The 22225-nt window shown below is 40.0% G+C and overlaps 1 protein-coding gene across 5 annotated transcripts in view; it reads right to left on the reverse strand.

The window, feature by feature from the left end:
* Positions 1-19163, reverse strand: part of jade3 (jade family PHD finger 3) — a 56227-nt gene extending 37064 nt beyond the window's left edge. For all 5 annotated transcript variants that reach the window (XM_072576955.1, XM_072576952.1, XM_072576954.1 and 2 more), the window contains exon 1: positions 18974-19163. The gene's annotated coding sequence lies outside the window, so the exon portion shown is untranslated. The remainder of the gene's footprint in view (positions 1-18973) is intronic.
* Positions 19164-22225: the final 3062 nt, after the last annotated feature.

Here is a 22225-nt window from a genome sequence, read left to right on the forward strand (position 1 = left end):
ATATTTCATATTCACAATTGGAGAATTGCACAGTATTGAATTACACTGCCCAATTTACATAAACACCAAATAAAGAGAAGACACCTTGGTCATGTGTAAAATATGACTGCCTCTCTTGTTTTTGAACAATTTGCACAAGATTTTCTTCAGCTTCATTTCAAATGTGATTTCAAATGTGATTCAAATGTCTCAGATGACCTTTCTCATGTGTACAAAGGATAGTTTAAAGAATATGACTAAAGGTAAATGCAAATACATAATGACTAGGTACTCAAGACTACAAGCCATGGGCTCAAGTAGCAAAGAGTCATTACTACATGTAATAATCTGTATCATTAATAGCTGTTCTTAATAATATTTTGTTTTTCTACCAGAATAGAGTTTACATAGAACCCTGAAAAGTAAACTTGCTAATATGTCAGTTTTGCCCTTCCCCAAAACCAGCTCTTCTGAGTGATTTCATTTTTCTTTCTGCCAGCTCAAAAAAATTTAAGAAGTTGCTAGACTTAAAATGGCATAAAGCTATTATGAAGGTAATGAGACAAAAACTAAATGCTAGCAGAATAATTGTTAGTACTGTTGGAATGGTGGGATACATGCCCAGGAGTTCAAATTTTGAGGCCTTTCCAGTTTCTAATGTATAATTCAGGAACGTAATGCAAAGTAACACTTGCAGAATTGAAGATGTGTTACAAATTTCAGCATTGGGACAGATATTTATGACTAGAACATATGCAGAAAAAAATTCAATGGTAATTGATAGAACAATGCAACTGGAAGGGAAAAAAAAGGTGCAAAATTGCTCCATACAACGATTGATAAATTTGTTAGGGCAGAAACTGGGGCGGGGGGAAAATGCTTTTAATCTTCATCAACTTGAGGTTCAACACGTCCAATCAATGCACGGCAGCATCGAAGCAAATACTATATACACGTCAACAAAAGATAGATTATGCAAATCAAATCAAAATTCTGGCATTGAAGGAAATACAATCTTGTATGTACATCATTAAATTAAGAACAGAATGGAACGGAGCAAGATTTGCTGTTTACAACAATAAAAATGGTGTCTCAGATGACCTTTCTCATGTGTACAAAGGATAGTTTAAAGAATATGACTAAAGGTAAATGCAAATACATAATGACTAGGTACTCAAGACTACAAGCCATGGGCTCAAGTAGCAAAGAGTCATTACTACATGTAATGAAATGGACTTTCAGGTATTGTAGAGAGAGAATAAAATGACTTTTAACAAAGTAATTAAATGTGATTTTATTAATATAATGAGACACTGAGGGCTGAGGGCTATCTAGATGCTCAAAGCAAAGTTGATGATTTAATCTTGTTAAAATATCACCAGTTTTGGATGTAGGTTTGCTTGCTGAGCTTGAAGGTTCGTTTCCAGACATTTTGTCAACATCTTCAACAGGCCTCAGGCAAAGCACTGCTGAAAATTCCTGCTTTCTATTTATATGATTGGGTTTCTTTGGGTTGGTGATGTTATTTCCTTGTAGTGAAGTCACTTCCTGTTCCTTTTCTCAGGGGGTGAGACGGATGACATGTACAAAATACCATGCAAGGACTGTAACAAATACTACATTGGACAAACAGACAGAAAACTAGCCACCAGGATACACTAATACCAACTAGCCACAAAAAGACATGACCCTCTCTCACTCGTATCACTACATACGGGTGAGGAAGGACACCACTTCGACTGAGACAACACATCCATCCTAGGACAAGCCAAACAAAGACACGCACGAAAATTCCTAGAAGCATGGCATTCCAACCAGAACTCTTATCAACAAGCACAGAGTTAGACCCCATCTACCACCCCTTGAGAAAAGGAACAGGAAGTGACTTCACCACAGGAAATAATATCACTAACCCAATAAACCCAAAACATACAAATAGAAAGCAGGAATTTTCAGCAGTGCTTTGCCTGAGGCCCACTGAAGATGTTACCTAGCAGGGTGACGAAATGTCTGGAAATGAACCTTCAAGCTCAGTGAGCAAACCTACATCCAAAACCTCAACCTGAGCTACAAATCTTCTCAAAACTCTATCTTAAGACAGATGAAGCCAGAAGTATGCACAGATCATTCACTCATTAGTGATTTGGACTGGATTTGGAAGAAGTATTGCAGAAAATGTACTAAGAAGCTCTGCTTTCACAACAGAATTTCTACACCATATCTGAAGTACAGAAATGATGTGGAAATACCAACCAGCACTGGAGTGGACAAAGTTAAAAATCACACAACACCAGGTTATACAGATTGTTAATTTTGTACACCCCAGTCCAACACCAGCATCTCCAAAACACACCAGACTATAGACCAAAAAGTTTATTTGGAAGTACAAGCTTGGAGTGCTGCTCCTTCATCAAGTAGCTAGTGGAGCAGGATCATAGGACACTGAATTTATAACAAAATATCATATTGTCATACAACCAATGCCATATATTGAACAAACCAAGATTGCTGCTCAGTCTTTTGTCTTTTAGAATGGGTTGCAGGTTTCGATTCATTACTATGTAAATCCCAGAATTTTTTTCAAGTCACATTCAGGATAATTTTAAGGTTTTATTTTTAAAGTGACATCTTCGCTCAGACAATATATTAAAAGGTGTGAGGTTAGAGTCGGTCTGTAATTCCGATCTTGAGTCAGACTGGTTCTATTTCCAAAGTAGGAATTTATAAAATGTCACATGGATTGACTGCCTGCAAATTGTGTGTTTTCTGAGCAAAATAGAATGTATCTGCAAATGTAAATTCACCCCATAGACGTGTGTGTGCATGCATGTGAGGGAGGGAACAAGTATATATGAGAGGGGGACCTTGGGTTCATGTCACACTACACGTGACCCCACTACACACTCACTTGTAGACCCTCATAAGCGTTCTCTCAGGTGTGCACACACACACATTCCCCCACATCCCTCATACCCATGTGTATACCCTCTCACAGCATTTACTCTATCACATTCACGCACACATTATCAAGCATGCACATATATTCTCACACACACACACACACACACACACACACACACACGTCTATGTGGTAAATTCGCATTTGCAGATACATTCTTTCTATTTTGCTCAAAAAGCACACAATTTTATAAATTCCTATTTTGGAAATAAAACCAGTCTGACTCAACATTGGAATATATACAGACTCTAACTTCACAGCTTTAATACATTGCCTGAGCTGAGATGTCACCTATTTTTATAAAATCTTAAGTTATCTCAAATGAGACTTGAAAATAGTTCTGGTATTTACATGTTAATGAATTGAAACCTGCAAACCATTCTCAAAGACAAAAGACTGCGCCGCAATCTAGGTTTGTTCAATATATTGCATCAATTTGTATGACGATATGATCTTTTGCTATAAATTCTGTGTCCTAGGATCCTGCTGCACTAGCTACCTGATGAAGGAGCAGCACTTCCAAACAAACCTGTTGAACTATAACCTGGTGTTGTATGATTTTTAACTCTGAAGTGGAGAAAAGCATGGAACAGGAAGATTTGACTGGAGGATAGCAAATGTGGTTCCCTTGTTCAAGAAGGGGAGTAGGGATAACCCTAGTAACCATAGGTCGGTGAGCCTCACTTCTGTTGTGGGTAAAGTCTTACAATTCTCTGTAAGGGATAGGATTTATGAACATCTGGATAGGAATAATGTGATCAAGGATAGTCAGCATGGTTTTGTGAAGGGCAGATCGTGCCTCACAAACCTTATTGAATTCTTTGAGAAGGTGACTAAGGAGGTGGACAAGGGTAAAGCGGTAGATGTGGTGTATATGGATTTTAGTAAGGCGTTTGATAAGGTTCCCCATGGTAGGCTACTGCAAAAAATACAGAGGTATGGCATCGAGGGTGAATTGGAGGTTTGGATTAGGAATTGGCTGGCTGGAAGAAGACAGAGGGTAGTAGTTGATGGTAAAGGTTTATCTTGGAGTGCAGTTACTAGCGGTGTTCCGCAAGGATCTGTTTTGGGACCATTGCTGTTTGTCATTTTTATAAATAACCGAGAGGAGGGGTTAGAAGGTTGGGTGAGCAAGTTTGCGGATGATATGAAAGTCGGTGGAGTTGACGACAGTGAGGAAGGATGTGGCAGGTTACAGCGGGATATAGATAAGCTGCAGAGCTGGGCAGAAAGGTGGCAAATGGATTTCAATGTGGGTAAGTGTGAGGTGATTCACTTTGGTAAGTGTAACAAAAAGATGGTGTACTGGGCTAATGGTCGGATACTTGGTAGTGTGGATGAGCAGAGGGATCTTGGTGTCCATGTACACAGATCTCTGCAAGTTGCCACCCAGGTAAATAGTGCGGTGAAGAAGGCATATGGCGTACTGGCTTTTATTGGTAGAGGAATTGAGTTCCAGAGTCCTGAGGTCATGTTGCAGTTGTATAAGACTCTGCTGCGGCCTCATCTGGAGTATTGTGTGCAGTTTTGGTCGCCATACTAAAGGAAGGATGTGGAGGCACTGGAACGGGTGCAGAAGAGGTTTACCAGGATGTTGCCTGGTATGGTAGGAAGATCATATGAGGAAAGGCTGAGGCACTTGGGGCTGTTTTCATTGCAGAAAAGAAGGTTTAAGGTTGACTTGATAGAGGTGTACAAGATGATTAGTGGTTTAGATAAGGTTGACCATGAGAACCTTTTTCCCCACATGGAGTCAGCTATTACGGAGGGGAGCATAGCTTTAAACTAAGGGGTGGTAGGTATAGGACAGATGTTAGGGGTAGATTCTTTACTCAGCAAGTCGTAAGTTCATGGAATGCCCTGCCAGTAGCAGTGGTGGACTCTCCCTCTTTATGGGCATTTAAACAGGCATTGGATAGACATATGGAGGATAGTGGGCTAGTGTAGGTTAGGTGGGCTTGGATCGGCGCAACATCGAGGGCCAAAGGGCCTGTACTGCACTATGTTCTGTAAAAAGCTTGTGGATTGAAATGGTCTCACCCAAAGAATGCAAAACATACTCGTATTATAGTATTTCAGCATGCTATGTGGTCAAGTGCTAGGGTTATTTGCTGTTCAATGAAGTGTATATGAATGATCAAGGAGAAAAAAAGCTTAGCATTCAAACGATACGACATTGCACATAGAACATAGAAAAATACAGCGCAGTACAGGCCCTTTGGCCCTCGATGTTGCGCCGATCCAAGCCCGCCTAACCTCCACTAGCCCACTATCCTCCATATACCTATCCAATGCCCGCTTAAATACCCATAAAGAGGGAGAGTCCACCATTACTACTGGCAGGGCATTCCATGAACTCACGACTCGCTGAGTAAAGAATCTACCCCGAACATCTGTCCTATACCTACCATCCCTTAATTTAAAGCTATGCCCCCTCGTAATAGCTGGCTCCATACGTGGAAAAATATTCTCATGGTCAACCCTATCTAAACCCCTAATCATCTTGTACACCTCTCTCAAGTCACCCCAAACCTTCTTTTCTCCAATGAAAACAGCCCCAAGTGCCTCAGCCTTTCCTCATACGACCTTCCTGCCATACCAGGCAACATCCTGGTCAACCTCTTCTACACCCATTCCAGTGCCTCCACATCCTTCCTATAGTATGGCGACCAAAACTGCACACAATACTCCAGACGCGGCCGCACCAGAGTCTTATACAACTGCAATGACCAGTTACAACTGCAGAGTCTTATATAATTGTAGTGACTGAGGTAACTGGAACAGGCAAACAAAATTCAAAGAAATCTGAAGTTATGTTGCAATGGCAGGATAATAAACTGCAAACAAAGGGAACCAAACAGAATGTCTCAGTTTTATAGCTGATTAATTATAACAATGCCTACACTGCAAAAGTAAATGTAAGGAACATAGCAGTTAACTTGCATACAGCAAAACCTAAACAAAAGCAATGCAATAATGAGCAGAAAATGTGTTTTGTTTTGAGAGGTTTATTCAGACACACCAGGGAGTACACCCTTGCTCTTCTCAGTGTGATGAATTATCACATGCACAAGGTGGCAGGTGCAGTGCTTCTCTTCTGAACAGATTATTTCATATTTAAGTACAAATCAATCAGAATTCCACCTTGTCTTGCCCTTTCAACACAGAGTGATCAACTGGCCTCGTTTTGATGGAACATTTCAGCCCAACAAAATGTCTTCTCTCACTAAAGAACGGTGCATGTTTTTTCATTGGTGAGATGCGAGTGTCACCAGCTGGCCAGCATGTATTGCTTATCCTTAATTACCCATGACAATGTGATGGTGAACTGCTGCTTTGAACTGCCGCAGTCCAACTGCTGTGGGTTGACGCACAATGCCCTGAAGGGAGGGAATTCCTGAATGCTAACTCAGCAACACTGAAGGAATAGCGATATATGTCCAAATGAGGATGAGGAGTGGCCTGGTGGGGAATTTGCAGGTGATGGTGCTCCCATATATCTGCTGCCTTTGTCCTTCCAGATGGAAGTGGTCGTGGGTTTGGAAGGTGCTGTCTAAGAACCTCTGATGAATCTTTGCAGTGCACATTGTGGACAATACACATGACTGCTACTAAGTGTCATTAGTGGACAGAGTATATGCTTAAGAATGCAGTGCAAATTAAGTGGGCTTTGTCCTGGATGGTGTAAGCTTCTTGATTGGGGCGGCACCCATCCAGAAAAGTGGGGAGTATTCAATCACACTCCTGACTTGTGCATTGTAGACAGTGGACAAGCTTTGGGTAATAGAAGTTACTTGAGTTACTTGGCACAGCATTCTTGGCCTCTGACCTGCTTTTGTAGCCACCATATTTACGTGGCAAGTGCAGTGGAGTTCCTTATTGAAAAAAATTCAAGATACCTGAGAGCAGCTGTGAAAATGCAGACATTGAGAAAATGGAGTATTTTTCCCCCTCAGTTTAGATAATACTCTGATTACTTGTATAGCAATCAAGATGCCAGTAGAGACTCAATGAAAAACATGAGCATCTTCAAGGTTGGATTTATATAGTTGACAAATGGTCCATGCAAAATCCACTTCATTGTATTTTACATAAAGACCATGCTTAAAAGGAAACAGAGTTTTCTATGGGCTCAGGTAATAAAATCTCTATAATGCTCACTTGTATACTAGAATGTTCTCAGTTCACAGTATATCAAGCCAACTTTACCCCAGTCAGAGGATTATCAGTCAGTCAATTGGCCCCAACATTCCTATCCAAAAAAAAGTAGAATTTCTATTCTTTATCAGTGACTCCCTGCTGTAAAATGGGCATGGGTGAGAACTAAGCAAGCCAATGAGTAATATGCACACACTCAATTACTAACCTCAAAAATACTTCAAGACAGCAGTTGTGAAAGTGCACACATCAAGTGGAGAAAATTGAGTTTCTTTTTCTGTCAGTTTAAATAAGAATCAGATTACTTGTATAGCAGTCAAGATAGCTTTTCCTCAACAGATTGGAACCAAACATTAGTAATAGGCACTTGGCAGTACAAATCTTGGAGTTTTGTTAATGAAGAAATCTTGCAAAAGCTTTTCATCTTGACTCAGAACATCAATTGAAGGGGAAAACAACACTTCTATGTCACAATAGAGTGCAGTTTGCTTGGCAAATGGGCCCTGTTAAGAGATTTTGCTCTAGAAAATGCATCCATTAATCCTGATCAACAGGTAACAGAAAGGGTTTAAATTTTAAGGCAGGCAGATTGACTCTGAATGGGTCAGGACATGGCCCTGAGAAATTAACCAAATGACTATCATCGGGCACCGTGCACATACATTGTCTACTTGTCCAAGCAAAAAAAAAGGGTCCTATTAGCATATACAGCTTCAGTACAGACCAATTTAGGATGTCATTCAGGTCTGTAATATGCCCACAAATGTGCCATACATTACTTGCCAACCAAACCACACTCACCTCTCACACAGTATAAATGCTGGTTTTAGTCTTGAATCAGTATTCCTGATGAGTGCAAGGTGAACCATTAGTAAATTTTGATTTTTAAAATCAATCACGTACAAAGGATTTTTAAACTGCAAACATTTGGAAGATTTCATGCCCACAGAAAGTGCCTTCAGTAATAGAATATGTAAACTCCACGTTAAGTTGATTCAATCAAAAGAAAAGACTAAGAATCTTTAAAACACAAAAATCAGGAAAGCCACTCCCTAATGAGCTGCATAATCAATACCAGAAGTACATAAAGAGTGTAAGCATGTGCAGCTGCCTTTCCTGATAATCCAAAACGAACACTTCCAAGCAACAAAGAACAGAATAGAAATGCTACATCCAAATTCTAAATCACGTGCAAACATCAAAATTTAGGTTTTATTCAAGATTATTCATCTCACTCCCTTAGTGAGTGGAAAGTTACATTGAAATACATATCAACATAGGTTTAACTACTGAAGACTTGGTACTGTTTAGCTTAAGGGTCACCACTCCACAGGAAGGACAGGGCAAGACATGGAGGGAGGGAGGCTTTCATGAACTATTCACAGCTGGTACAGCAATCTAATCTACACTTTTAAGGCCAATCTGCACCAGTTGTTAGCCATTTAGTCAACCCCACAAGAACAAATCTAGCCTTTCGGGAATTTTATAGAGCAGTAGCAGTATCTTGACATCTGAGTCTGTGTTCAAGTCCCACCTACTCCAGAAGTGTGTCACAAAACATCTGACCAGGTTCATTAAAAATGTCCATCTTTTTATTTCATATACTTAAAAGAAAAGTTTAAATCCTATGCAACTTTGAACGTGGACTTTATTTCTGTAAACTAAAAACTGGTTTTAGAACAGAGAGCCAGTATTCTGGTTTGAGACCTTTCCGAAAGCTTTTGCATAGCCTGTACATCATCCACCATGAGATCACCAAAACCAGACGCAGTATTCTAAATGCAGTCGAATCAAGGTTGCACAGAACAAAATGGAGCACTGTTTTATATTGAATAGTCTTATTAACACATCCCAACATCTTATTTACTTTGGCTACAGTTTCTGGGCACTGGTCGTGAACTTTTAAAGAATTATGAATTATAAGACTAAGATACTTTGCTCTTTCTCAAGTAACCTCAGTTTTATTCCATGTGCTTAAAATGTTGCATCTGATCAAATGCAGGAAGTACACTTTTCTGGGTTAAATTCTCTTTACCAGTTTGGCAATTTTCCAGCATATGTAAATTTGGTTGCTAAGATGCTACACCAAACAAATTTTTGAATGTCAACGTACAGAAGATCCCCACTTCACCCTCCCGACCATTCCACCAAGGTAATTTATAGAACATAAATTTGAAGTACATCTCAAACAATTGACATAAACAATTGAGGTACAACTGATCAATTCCACAACAATGTCGCAATCAGTTTGATGCAAATCAGCAACAGCAATTCAAACTCAAATTACACAGATGGAAGTATTTCGCAATGGGGTACACCAGAGTGTTTATTTTGAACCTTACAGGCATAGCACAAAATAACCATTAACATTCAATGTTTAGAATATTATCCTACATGCATGTGTTTTGATTAGGTAGGCATAAATTAAAGAGGCCACCACTGCAGTCCATGTGACATAGGTCCAGACAATGCTATTAGGTAGAGAACTTCAGGATTTGACACAGTAACAAAGAAACACTGACAAGCTGCCCAAGTTAGGATGGTGACATGCTTGTGGTGTAGGCAATAGAAGTCACAGATTTGGAAGGCATTTTGAAAGAGCTATGGTCAGTCTACTGCAGTACACTTTGCAGACAGTAGACACCGCTCCCATTGTAGAGTGGTGGAAGTGATGGGAGGAACTGAAAGTTTAAGAGGATGATTGAGGTGCCAAACAAAAAAGTTTTGCTTCTAGATGGTGTCATGCTTTGAGTGGTGTGTTGGAGTTACATTCATCCAGACTGTATTCCATAACACAATTCACATATTGCAGATGGTGGATAGTGTTTGAAAGTTAGAAATGAGAATTCCCACTCTCTCATCAGCTCTTGTAGCCATGGTATTTAAATATCTGATACAGCCAAGTTTCTCGTTGCCTCCAGGATGTTAATGACAATAAGCAAAAAGAGGTAACCAGATTCCCTCATATTCAAAATGGTTATTTCCAGTACCTTGGATACAAATGTTACTGCAACATAGTACCCCAAGCCAGAATATTATAGAATCATAGAATTTTACAGTACAGGAGACCCTCATCCCATCGTGTCTGCATCTGTTCCAAAGACCTATCCAGCTGGTCCCACTTTCTAAAGCCCCTCAACACTTTCAATTATTTGTTTGCAGATTTGTGTGCTCCCTCTGATTCCTCAATTCAGGCACTCTGCCTGTTTCTAATCAATTATTTTGCAATATTGAGTACCTTGTTAAACAAGCCTTCATATTTAGGTCAATCACGACAGGTTCTCCAATCAGCAGGAGGCAAAACATTTACACTGTGCTCCTGGGAAGAGTACTGCCACAACTGAGTTCTGATCAAGGCAATTGCTTTGGGAGTCTGGGAACAGATTTACATACAATATGTTCCACTCAGTGAAACTGATTTTCGATAACCAGCATTGAGATGCTGGAAAGGAGACTTGCAGAAAGACATTGCAGTTAGACTGCTTTTCTTCTGACCAGATTGGAAGGATCAAATCAAGGTACTGCTGATGACACTTGTCTAGCGCTTTCGAGTGCCTGGGGCAGGTCAAATATAGGAATACAAGGATCACTGCTCACCCAAGCATGTCTATTATTGATTTCTGGTCATTTCTGAGGGTCAGTATCAACTTTCTATTTTCAGTACCCAAGTCATTTATTTAGGTGATAGCCACATACAGCATGAAGTGCTAAGAGCACAACTAAATATTAATCATATGCAAATGTCTGATAAAACCAAAACACAAGAGTAGAAGTAGACCAATATAGTCAATCAAGTCCACAATTGAGATGCCAAACAAAAAAAAGTTTTGCTTCTAGATGGTGTCATGCTTTGAGTGGTGTGTTGGAGTTGCATTCATCCAGACTGTATTCCATAACACAATTCACACATTGCAGATGGTGGATAGTCTTTGAAAGTTAGAAATGAGAATTCCCACTCTCTCATCAGCTCTTGTAGCCATGGTATTTAAATATTAATCATATGCAAAATGTCTGATAAAACCAAAACACAGAAGAGTAGAAGTAGACCAATATTGTCCTTCAAGTCTGCTCTGCCATGAATGAGATGGTGGTAAATCTGAACATCTTCAACTCACTTTCATGCCTTTTCACCACAGCCCCCAATTCCCTTCCTAATTAAAAATCCGCCAGCCTTGAATACATTGCCAGGCCCCGTTTCTACAATTCTCTGCAATAAAGAATTCCACGGATTCATCCTTCTGAGAGAGGAAATCCCTCATCTTTTTAAATTCCTCTTATTGACAGACTATGCCCTCTGCTTCTAGATGCTATCACAAGGGAGAGCTTCGAACAGAAAGTTATTGATGAAGCAGTCGGTTGGGCCCAGGGCAATGCTGAGAAATTCCTATTGCATTATCGTGGAGCCAAAAAATAATTAATCTCACACAAACACATTGTATGGGGCAGGGCACCAGCTACTGGAGAGGGGACCTGATTCCTATTGACTTCAGCGTTTCTATCATTTCTTTTAGCACGTGTGGTATCACTATCACGTTAACTCTGGAATTCAGGTTGTGTGCATGTTGACCAATGGCAGTGGAAGCCTGATGGGTCTGACTGGATACCAAATTTAGCATCAGTACCTGGATCTAACTTATACTTTTTTTTGTAAAGAGGATATATCCAGATAATTTCCTACATCAGGTAATTGATGGCAATAGTAGCTGAACTGGAATAGTAAGACATTAAGAATTGCTGAATGTCAAGAATGTATTTTGGGCACTCCATCCAATGTTCCTGAAAGCCATCGTCTTTGCCATATCAGTACACTTAGCTATTTCTTGATTTCATGTTAAGTGAATTGATTTGGCTGAAGACAAGCATCGGACATCCTGGGATCCCAGGAAGAAGGGATGACAGATCATCTATTCAACAGTTTTGACGATAGAGAAGTCAAAATAATCTAGACTAACCTTTTGCACTGGCTGAGCTCCACCATAATTAATGATAAGGAGTTCGTGCAACATCCTCGCCTCAGTTATTGAACCATCCACCATTCAAGCCTGGGTGTGTGTGTGTGTGTGTGTGTGTGTGTGTGTGTGTGTGTGTGTGTGTGGGGGGGGGGGGGGGGGGGGGAAGAGAAAGAGTCTGTACAGCTTTGATCTGATTGGTTGGTTGCATGATTGCTTAGTTCTGTCAATAGTCAGCCGATTCTACCGTGTGACAGCACTTCACCTCATGCTGTTACTTCACGAGGTTGATTTTCTTTTGAAATATGCTTGATTAGCTTAACTGCACCTACATGCATATAACTCAGTGATCACAAAATAATTTTTCTCATATGCTTATGCTTTCTTCCTGGTCAACAAAGTTGGTTACTTAGCATAAATCAACAGCAGCACATTTAGGAAGGCAATAACATTTAAGCAGAGTGTTATAAAACTGATTACTTCAGATTCCACTGATGAGTCATAAACAGTGACTAACCAAAATCACCAATTCTTCACCCTCGTATTATAACAGCTAAAACTGCTCTCTTTAGGCAATCCAAAGATGTTAGGACAAAATCCATCACTGCACTTTGACCACTTTTCACAGCTCAAGTGAAGATATCAAAATATGATGTACTTCATTTTGGTTTTATTGAAAGCTTGATTACTTCCCCCAGCACAACAAACCTCTGCAAAAAGAATCTGGATAAAAGAAACCACTCTTGGATTAATCTTATGCAGTTATATTTTGCTTTATAACATTCCTGGGAAGCTCCTTGAAACAAAGTCACTATACAAGTTCTGATTCTACTAAAAAAAATCAAAGCCCACTGCCATCAGTTCTAATTCCAAAAACTCAATTAAAGAGGGCTCTTCTGTATAATAAAATAAAAAAGGGCCAATATGGCTGCATACAAGCTTAACAAGTGTCAACAATTAAAATCATAGATTCTTGAGGTAATTGTGCCCATCCTGCCTGGATAACTCTTTCAAAGAGCTGACAATCAGTCCCACACCCCTTCCCAGCAATTTCCTCTCCTACGAACATTTACCCAAAACAAAGTTAATACCATTGCTTGGGAAAAATGTTTTGAAAAGGATATGGATTCAAGTCACCACTTTAGACTAAGATTTTTTGTGACCTTTTCAATGGCATAAAAGGCTTGAATGGCCATAAGACCCCAAGATGCTGAAGTAGAAAGTGGCTTTAGCCAATCAATTCTGCTCCATCAATGAGATCATAGCCAATCTGATCATGCCCAACTCTCCTTTCCTGCATTTCTGTTCCGCCAGAACCCTTCATTCCCTTACAAATTTAAAATCTCAGCCTGGAGTATCTTTACTGACTAGCATTCCCTCTAATTCTCTTACCAGCTGCGTGGGCCACCAAGGCTTGTGCACAGCAGAAACTTCTGGAATTGGAAATCAATGTTATAATCAGCATGTGGAAGCCTGACCCCATGCACAAAGCATGCTCAGGTAAAGAATTCCACAGATTCCCCAACATCAGAAAAGGTTCACCCCAATATCTGTTTTAAATGTATGACCATTTATTTTGAGATTATGCCCTATACTGTATTCTCTAACAAGGGGAAACAATTTTTCTGTATCTATCCCATCAAGTACTTTAAGAATCTTGTATGTTCTGATAAGGTCACCTTTCATGCTTCTATTTTCCGCTGTGTGTACAGGCCAACTCACTCATTCTCTCCATACCTGGAATCAGTCTGGTGAACTTTAAATGGACTGCCACCAATGCCAGGAAATCTTTCATTTGATAAAAGGGGCCCAAAACTATTCACTGCATCTGAGCTGTGGTTTGACGACTGCACTGCATAGTTCTAGCAAAAAAAAAGCCTCTCTACTTTATAGTCCATTGACTTCAAAATAAAGACCAATACTCGTGTTCGCCTTCCCTTTAACCACTGAATTTGAATGGTAGCTTCTTGTGGCTCATGGAAGAGGCATCATGCCAAATCCCTCTGTGCCATGGCCTTCTGCAGTCTTTCAACACTTAAATAATATTCAACTGCTCTATTCTTCCAAACAAAGTGCAGAACCCCACACTTTCCCCCGCATGCTTGCTTAATCTGTCCATATCACTCTGCAGACTGCTCTCCTAAATACTTCCTTCCCATCCATTTTTGTCATTTATAAACTCGGCTATAGGATATTCACTTTCCTCATTAATACGTATACTGTAAACGATAAGGTCTCCTGCACTGATTCTTGGTGCACACCGCTAGTTGCGGTTTGCAAATCTGAAAATGTCCCCTGGTCCAACTCTATCTTTGAGTAGTTCTGATTCCCATTTATCTCCCCTGCTTGTTACCACCTCAAAAAGAATCCTAATAAATTTATCAGACATGATTTTCTTTTTATGAAGCCATGCCAAATGTACACCTGTTCCCATATTGTTTTTCATTCTCAATAATGCAAAAAAAATTCAGAATATTTAAGAAACAGACACAGCAAAATTTCAAATTCCAGGATCAAAAAGCAGACATAAAAATGAGTACAAATGAACACATGCACAAATGATTTGGCCAAGTGTAGATCTGTTTAAAGAAAATGAAAGACAGACAATGTGTCCTTCAGAATGTGTCTCTATCTCCAGAATGCATTTCAGCAACCAGCCAATGCTTCTTTGGAAGCCAACAATCTGGACGGAAAAAGCATCAGGTGGATAGGAACACTGGCTTAAAGGCCACCATATCAGCGACCATAATTTCTTCTATTGTCAACAAGTCAAAAACACAGGAATTCCTTATCTAACATCAACTTGTGATTCATTTCATCCCATGGATTGTAACAGTTCATAAATAGGACCCAGCATGCTTTCCCAACACGGAAGGGACAATAACCATGGCAGTAACATCCAGGATTTTGTTTAAGGTGCCCAGACTAGAATCAATAAAACAGATCTTGCAGTGACAGAAAAGGAGCAATGCTAATCAAGGTGATTTGCAAGACCATCAATACACTACAATACTGTTGTTACACGTGATAACAAAAATGTGTTTACATAATGCCAATGTACAAACACATTCCTAATTGCAAAGAGTTAGTCAAAGGAGAAGGGATTTTTCAAATGGATTCTAAAAAAGTAGAGGGCAACAGAAAGACGATAGGAGGAAATGTCAGTGGCGAAGGTTCCTGAAGCAACAATTTTCAGATTTGGGTGAAGGGAAGTGTTTGACTGACAGGATTAAATATATTTAATTTGTACTGTGAATATCTGAACATTCAAAAATAAGAACTGGAGTAGAACATTCAATCTTTTGAGAATGCTAGCCGTTCATGCATTCTCACCTATACACAATAACCTTTGACACCTTTGTTAGTTAAGCACCTAACTATCTTTGCCTCGAAAACATTCAATGGCTGCCTCAACTACACTCTGGGGAAAGAGTTCCAAAGAATCAACTGAAAATATCTTCATCTTAAATGGGTTATTTTTAGACTGCAGTTTAGTGTGTGGCACTGGCAAAACACAGGTCAGGCAGCATTCAAGGAGTAGAAGAATCAACGTTCGGGCATAAGCCCATCATCAGGAATCAACTTACGCCCGAAACGTGGACTCTCCTGCTCCTCAGTTGCTGCCTGATCTGCTGTGCTTTTCCAGCATCACACTCTTGACTCTGATCTCCAGCATCTGCATTCATCACTTTCTCCCATTTTTAGATAGCACCAGTTGTTCCCAAAAGAGGAAACAAAAGCATTCACTCTGTCAACTCCATTCAGGATCTTAGGTCCAAATAATTCATGTCCTTTGCAACTCTAATGAAAATTGACTTTTCTAATGGCTAAAATAATGTTGTTCACACCTCATTAGTGAGATCTTCTCTGCTGCAAGTAAAATAAGACCAAGTTACCTAGGAAACTCAGTTAACAACACATTCGTGTACTAACATGCTATCCAACAAAATGGCAAGATGCAGCTTTACATTCTATTGTCCAACGTGATTGAGGGTGGTGCCAAACAGAGCAAGAATAACCTTTTATGTTAACAAAAGCTAACATGGGTCATAATTTCCCTTCAATCTTAGATGGTGTCAGGTTTCTTGCTCATTGTCGGAGGCTGCACCCATCCATGTGGAACATATTCCAGCACAATCCTAATTTGTGCCATCTAAGTAGTAGAGGGGGGGCTTTGGAGAGTCAAGGTGTGAGCTAGTAGGAACAGTAACCACAACATTTATGTAGCTGGTTTAGTTCTGTCCTTGGTCAATTGATATTAATGGTTGGAAACTCAGGTGGTAATGTTATTGAGCATCAAGAGAGAGGTAATAGTTATGTTCAATTGGTGGACAGTGTCAATGCTTCACATTCATATGGCACAAAACATTCCTTCGCATATATCAGACCAGGTCTGAATGTTATCTAAGTCTAACAGGATGCAGACTAAAATAATAACACCAGGTTATAGTCCAACAGGTTTATTTGGAAGCACTAGGTTTCGAAGCACTGCTTCATCATCGGGTGACACAATCACAGATAATCTGTTAAGACTATAATCTGGTGTTGCATGATTTTTAAACTTTGTCCACCCAGTCCAACACTGGCTTCAAAATCATAGCATGCAGACTGTGTTATGCTTCATAACCGAGAAAACATGAGAGTTGAACCCTTTGTAATCAAAATCCTCATTTATGAATTGAGATTCGAAGAAAGTCATTGATATCAAAGTTAAGCTAATTGGACCTTGGGGGCTGTTCTAATGAAGCTCTGAGGCAGAGATGATTGGCCTCCATTGAAAGGCATAGTCTTCCTTTGTGCTTCCCCACTTCCTGCCAAGACATCAATGTATTTTACAAGAATTTCTTGGGGCCATACTGAATGATTTATAGTACAAGTAAAATCATGCTATACAAAAATGCCCAAGGTAATAAATATATTAGCTTGAAGTGTTGGGGAAAAAACAAATCCCAGTTGTCTGAAATCCACACATGCCCATTTGCCAGCAAGCTATATCATAGAATCATACAGTATGAAAACAGACCCTTCGGTCATTGCACTGAGCATAGGAGTTGGGATGTCATGCTGCATCTGTACAGGACCTTGGTGAGGCCACTTTTAGAATACTGCACACAATTCTAGTCGCCCATCTATAGGAAGAATTTTTTTAAACTTGAGGGCACAAAAACGATTTGAGGATGTTGCTGGGACTGGAGGGTTTGAGCTGCGGGGAGAGACTGAATAGGCTGGTGTTTTTTCCCCCCAGAGCATCAGAGGCTGAGGGAAGGACCTTAGAGGTTTTTAAAATCGTGAGGAAATGGATAGTGTAAATAGCCAAGGTCTTTTCCTAGGGTTTGGGAGTCCAAAACTAGAGGGCACAAGTTTAAGGTCAGAGAAGAAAGAATTTTTAAAAAAAAGGATCCGAGGGGTAACTTTTTCATGCAGAGGGTGGTACACACATGGAACGAGCTCCGAGAGGAAGTGGTGGTGACTGGCACAGTTACAACATTTAAAAGGCATCTGGATGGGTATATGAATAGGAAGAGTTTAAGAGGGATATGGGCCAAATGCTGGCAAATGGGACATCTGGTAAGGTACCCATCTTAAACTAAAATGCTGGCTGATTATTTCTACCCTTAATTTAGCAATACTGGAGCCCAATAACATTCACAAGAAAAGCCATAAGCTATTCAGCACTTCGAGCCTGCTCCAGCTTTCAATAAGATTATGACTGATCCATCTGTGGTCGCAAGTCAACAGTGCGTACCATCCACAGGATGCACTATAACAACTCAAAAGTTATTCCACATGACCATCCAAACTCTGAACCTTTTCCACCAAGAAGAACACAGACAGCAAGTCCACCAGGGCACAAAGTGATGGGTTATCCTGGCTTAGAAATGTACAGTCACTCATCACAGTAAAAGCTTGGAATTTCCTACCTAACTATGAAAATATCTTCACCACATATTGCAGCTGTTCAAATAAACATCTTGTCACCACTTTCCCCACAGCAATTACAGATAGGCAATAAATGTTGGCATCACCATTTCTGTACTTTGAAGATATAGTCAATGCTAATTTCAATATCATTTAACCAAATTATCTCACCATTATATCATTGCTCTTATCCGGTTTATAATTTAAACATGACTGTACCTCAGAGTGTGAAACTTCAGGTGATCCAGAAGCCAGTATATGAATACCTACCTATTCTTACTTTCACTGTCGCTTGTAAAAGTTGTTTGAAACCAAAAAAGGCAAGTACGTTTTATTTCAAAGTAAACTAGGATCTTAATAAAAGTTATAACTATTTTAAAGTTTAGCTTTGAAAAAAAAATTGACAAAATGTTCAACAAAAAGAATAGTGCTTGAAAACACCCGACAAACTGCAAGCTAAACTTCGAACCGTTAAATAAACTGCAACTCAAACAATGAATGAAGTCCAATCTGTCAAGAGTGGAAGGAGTGGGTAAGGCTGGTAGAGATTCAACAGTGACTTTTGCTGGGGTTAGTTAGTTGGAAGGTAAAGAAGGCAGGCCAATCGGCCGGCCAGCCTTGGCGCCAAAGCTCCATGTGAAGCAGTCCTCGCCTCATAACAGCAAAATGCTGAATGGGGAAGGCACAGACACGCCAACCCGTCCAGCATGCACCGCCGCCGTGTGGCACCGCAAATAATGTAGACATGCACACACCTATTTTCACGACTTTTAATATTGTCTTGTTTTTATATTAAAAGATCCCGCGAGATGGGTAATAAAACGAGGGGAGGAGGTTGGTCCATCGCTTTGCATTCAAAACAGAGGCAGATGCAGCACCAAGTTGGAAAGGCCGATGGATCGACCGCGGCCTCGAGTGAAAGACCTCCCCCCCTCCCCCGACGACAACAACACAGACACACACACACAAAAACAAAGGGAAACAGGGTCAAAGTCCAGGCCTCACTCACCGATTGCTCCGGCATCAGACCGGGCAGGCCTCCTGACGCGGTGATCCGCCGCTCCATCAGAGGCCCCCCCCTCCTTCTCCTCCCTCAAGCTCCTCGGCCTTGAAACGGTGAATGGGAAAGGTGAAAGCTCGCCTATTATGCGGCTCGAGCGACGTCGCCGCTTTTCTCTCACCGCCTGCTGTTGACAGAAGCTACTGCGCATGCGCTGGGCCCGGCACCACGCCGCGAGGCATTGTGGGATAGGTGCGCGTCCAACCGTCAACTTGGCCATTAATCCCAAAGAAGCCAGCACAAGGAAAGGCACTCAACCATTTTAGCAATTCGCATTTACCTGAAAGCTTTTATTTTTAAAAATTATTTTTTAATGTGGGTATTTGATAATGAGGTGTCATTTTCTTTGCTGGTTTATGCCCTATCCCTTCATGTTGCATTCAGAATTTAGAGTTGCCACTTCTGGATTATTTCCAGAACCTCTTGTAGATATTTAGCACTAATCTCCTGGACAAGTCTTAAATTCTACACGCAGGAACGTTAAAAAAAAGGGTTTTCTTAAATTTCTCCACAATGGCCGATCCAGCATTTATTGACCACACTTAATCCCAGCTAAAAGTCAACCACATTGCTGTGGTTCTTGAGTCATATGTAGGCCAGACAGGTAAGGATGGCAGTGTACATTTACTGAATGATGTTAGAGGAGGAGCAACTAAAGTTGGAAAATCTCAACAGATCAGAATTAAAGGATAATGGGCTGGAAGATGTTAAGAGATACGGAGCATACAGAAATTTAAAACAAAAATGGGAATTTGAAAATTGTGGCATTGCTTAACAGGAGACCATGTTAGTCTGTGAGCACAGTGGTTCAAACAATGACAAGCAGGGTTTTGGATGGCCTCAAGTTTACAGAGGACAAAATGTGATGGGTTTGTCAGGAATGCTGCCTGACCTGTGCTTTTCCAGCACCACTCTAATCTTGACTCTAATCTGCAGCATCTGCAATCCTCACTTTCACTTAGGAGTGCGTATATTGTCAGGTTCAAAGGCAACAAAGTTATGTATGAAAGTTTAAACAGTGTTGAAGTGGGGAGGAGTCAATGATTTTAATAACTATATAGTTGCACCTTCCCATCTTTCATGATCCAAAATAGATGTCATGTAAAACTCTGCAGTCTGTATCCTATTTTGTACCAAGTATTGTGGATCCATCTTGTGCTGGTTGACATATTGACCTACAAGTCACACACCATCCCAACATAGGCACGTATCACTTTCCCAATCTTAATTATTGCATCCTGGGATGGATGCCCTCTAATAAATCTTCCAAAAATTCTCAGATTCAGAAAACGTCAGAGGATTGGAAAACCCTTATTCATAAAGAGGACACAAAAAGCAGAAAACTATCATTGTGAAAGTGCCTATTGTAAAGAATATAATAATAGTGTAATTATGTATTTCTAAATACTAAGTAGAGTCAGCATAATTTCATGAAGGGGAAACATGCCTGATAAACTTATTAGAGTTCTTTGAGCAAGTAAAATGCAGGATAGATAAAGGAACACAAACAGATCTAATCTATTTGGATTTCCAAAATCATTCAACAAGGTACCACACATAAGGCTACTTCGTAAGATAAGAGCCCATGGTGTTAAGGTAATAATTAGCATGGATTGATTAATGAGTAGAAGACGGAGAGTTGATATAAGGAGGGCAGTTTCAGGATGGCAACTAGTGAAATACACAGGGTTCAGTGCTGAGACCACAATTATTTACAAAAAATACTAATTAACTGGATGACGGAAGTGAACATACCATTGCCAGATTTGAGAATGACACAAAAATAAGTGAGAAGTTAAGTAGTGAGGATGATACAAAGTCTACAGGAGGGTTTGGACAGGTTAAGTGTGTGGACAAAAACCTGGTAGTTTGAATATAATGTGAGAAAATGTGTGATTAATCACTTTGGCAGGAAGAGTAGAGGAGCTGAAAATTATTTAAGTGGAAAAAGACCTTATTCAGAAGTATATCATGCATTAAGATGAAAAGCCTTTTAAGTTATTCTGCATTTTATTTAAATGAAGAATGACTGCAGAAATCTGCAGCAGAGAGATATTTAGGAGTCTTTGACCCAAGAATTGCAAAGAGATATTGTCCCAGTTCATTGGTAACAGGATAGGAAAATGGACTGGTGGCCTGTATTTAAAAGGGTACAAAGTATGAAAATAGAGAGGTCTAGCTAAAGCTGTAGGTAAAGTCATGGTCCTACTGGACCATAGAGCTGCATTCTTATTAGAGAGAAAAATGCCTGATGATGGTTTAACCTGAGGGTTAGCATGCCTAAGGAAAGGGGAGAGATTAAGATAGAAAATCAGTGGTAACTTCAGGTCGTTTGGTAATTGAACCCATGCTGTTGGCATCATTCTGCACTGCAAACCAATCAGCCATCCAGCCAACTTAGCTAAAAGTATAAGGCACTAGTCAGATCACATGTCGAATATTGGATCAGTTCGAAACATAGAAAATGCAGTTTTGGTCCTTTTATCTAAGGAAAGGTATACTGGGATTAGAGAGAATTGAATGAAGGTTCACTAGGTTGATTGCAGGTATGGAGGAATTTTTCTTATGAAGAGAGGTTGAGTCATTTGGCCTGTACTCACTGACGTTTAGGAGAATGAGAGATGTTGTTATTGAAGCATAGATGACTGGGGACTTGGCAGGGTACTTGTGGAGAAATTGTTTCTGCAAAGTTAAAAATCACGCAACACCAGGTTATAGTCCAACAGGTTTATTTGTCCGCACTAGCTTTCAGAGCGCTGCTCCTTCATCAGGTGATTGTGGAGATTAAGATTGTAAGACACAGAATTTATAGCCAAAGTTTCCAGTGTGATGTAACTGAAAGTATATATTGAATATGACCCAGATTTTTTGTTAAGTCTCTCATCTTTTAGAATGACCGTGTTGGTATCAGTTTTTTCACATGTAAATCTCAAAACTTTTTTTAAAAAGTTACATTTTCAAGTGCACTTTAACAATTGGAATCATGTCGGCCCAGATAAAATATTGAAGATGTTAACTCCCTGTGAGGCTGTCTGTGCCACAATGGTCAGACTGATTTTAATCTAAAAAAACGGATTTATAGAATCTTACATGTATTCATGCAGGTTTTGAGCAAAGTAAAATGTAATTCTGCAAGTACAAATTCACCCTACAAACTTATATGTGTATGTGTGCATTTGGGAGTGTGTATTGGGGGTGGGG

This window comes from Chiloscyllium punctatum, chromosome 9 (genome assembly GCF_047496795.1).
Source record: "Chiloscyllium punctatum isolate Juve2018m chromosome 9, sChiPun1.3, whole genome shotgun sequence".
Lineage (NCBI taxonomy): Eukaryota > Metazoa > Chordata > Chondrichthyes > Orectolobiformes > Hemiscylliidae > Chiloscyllium > Chiloscyllium punctatum.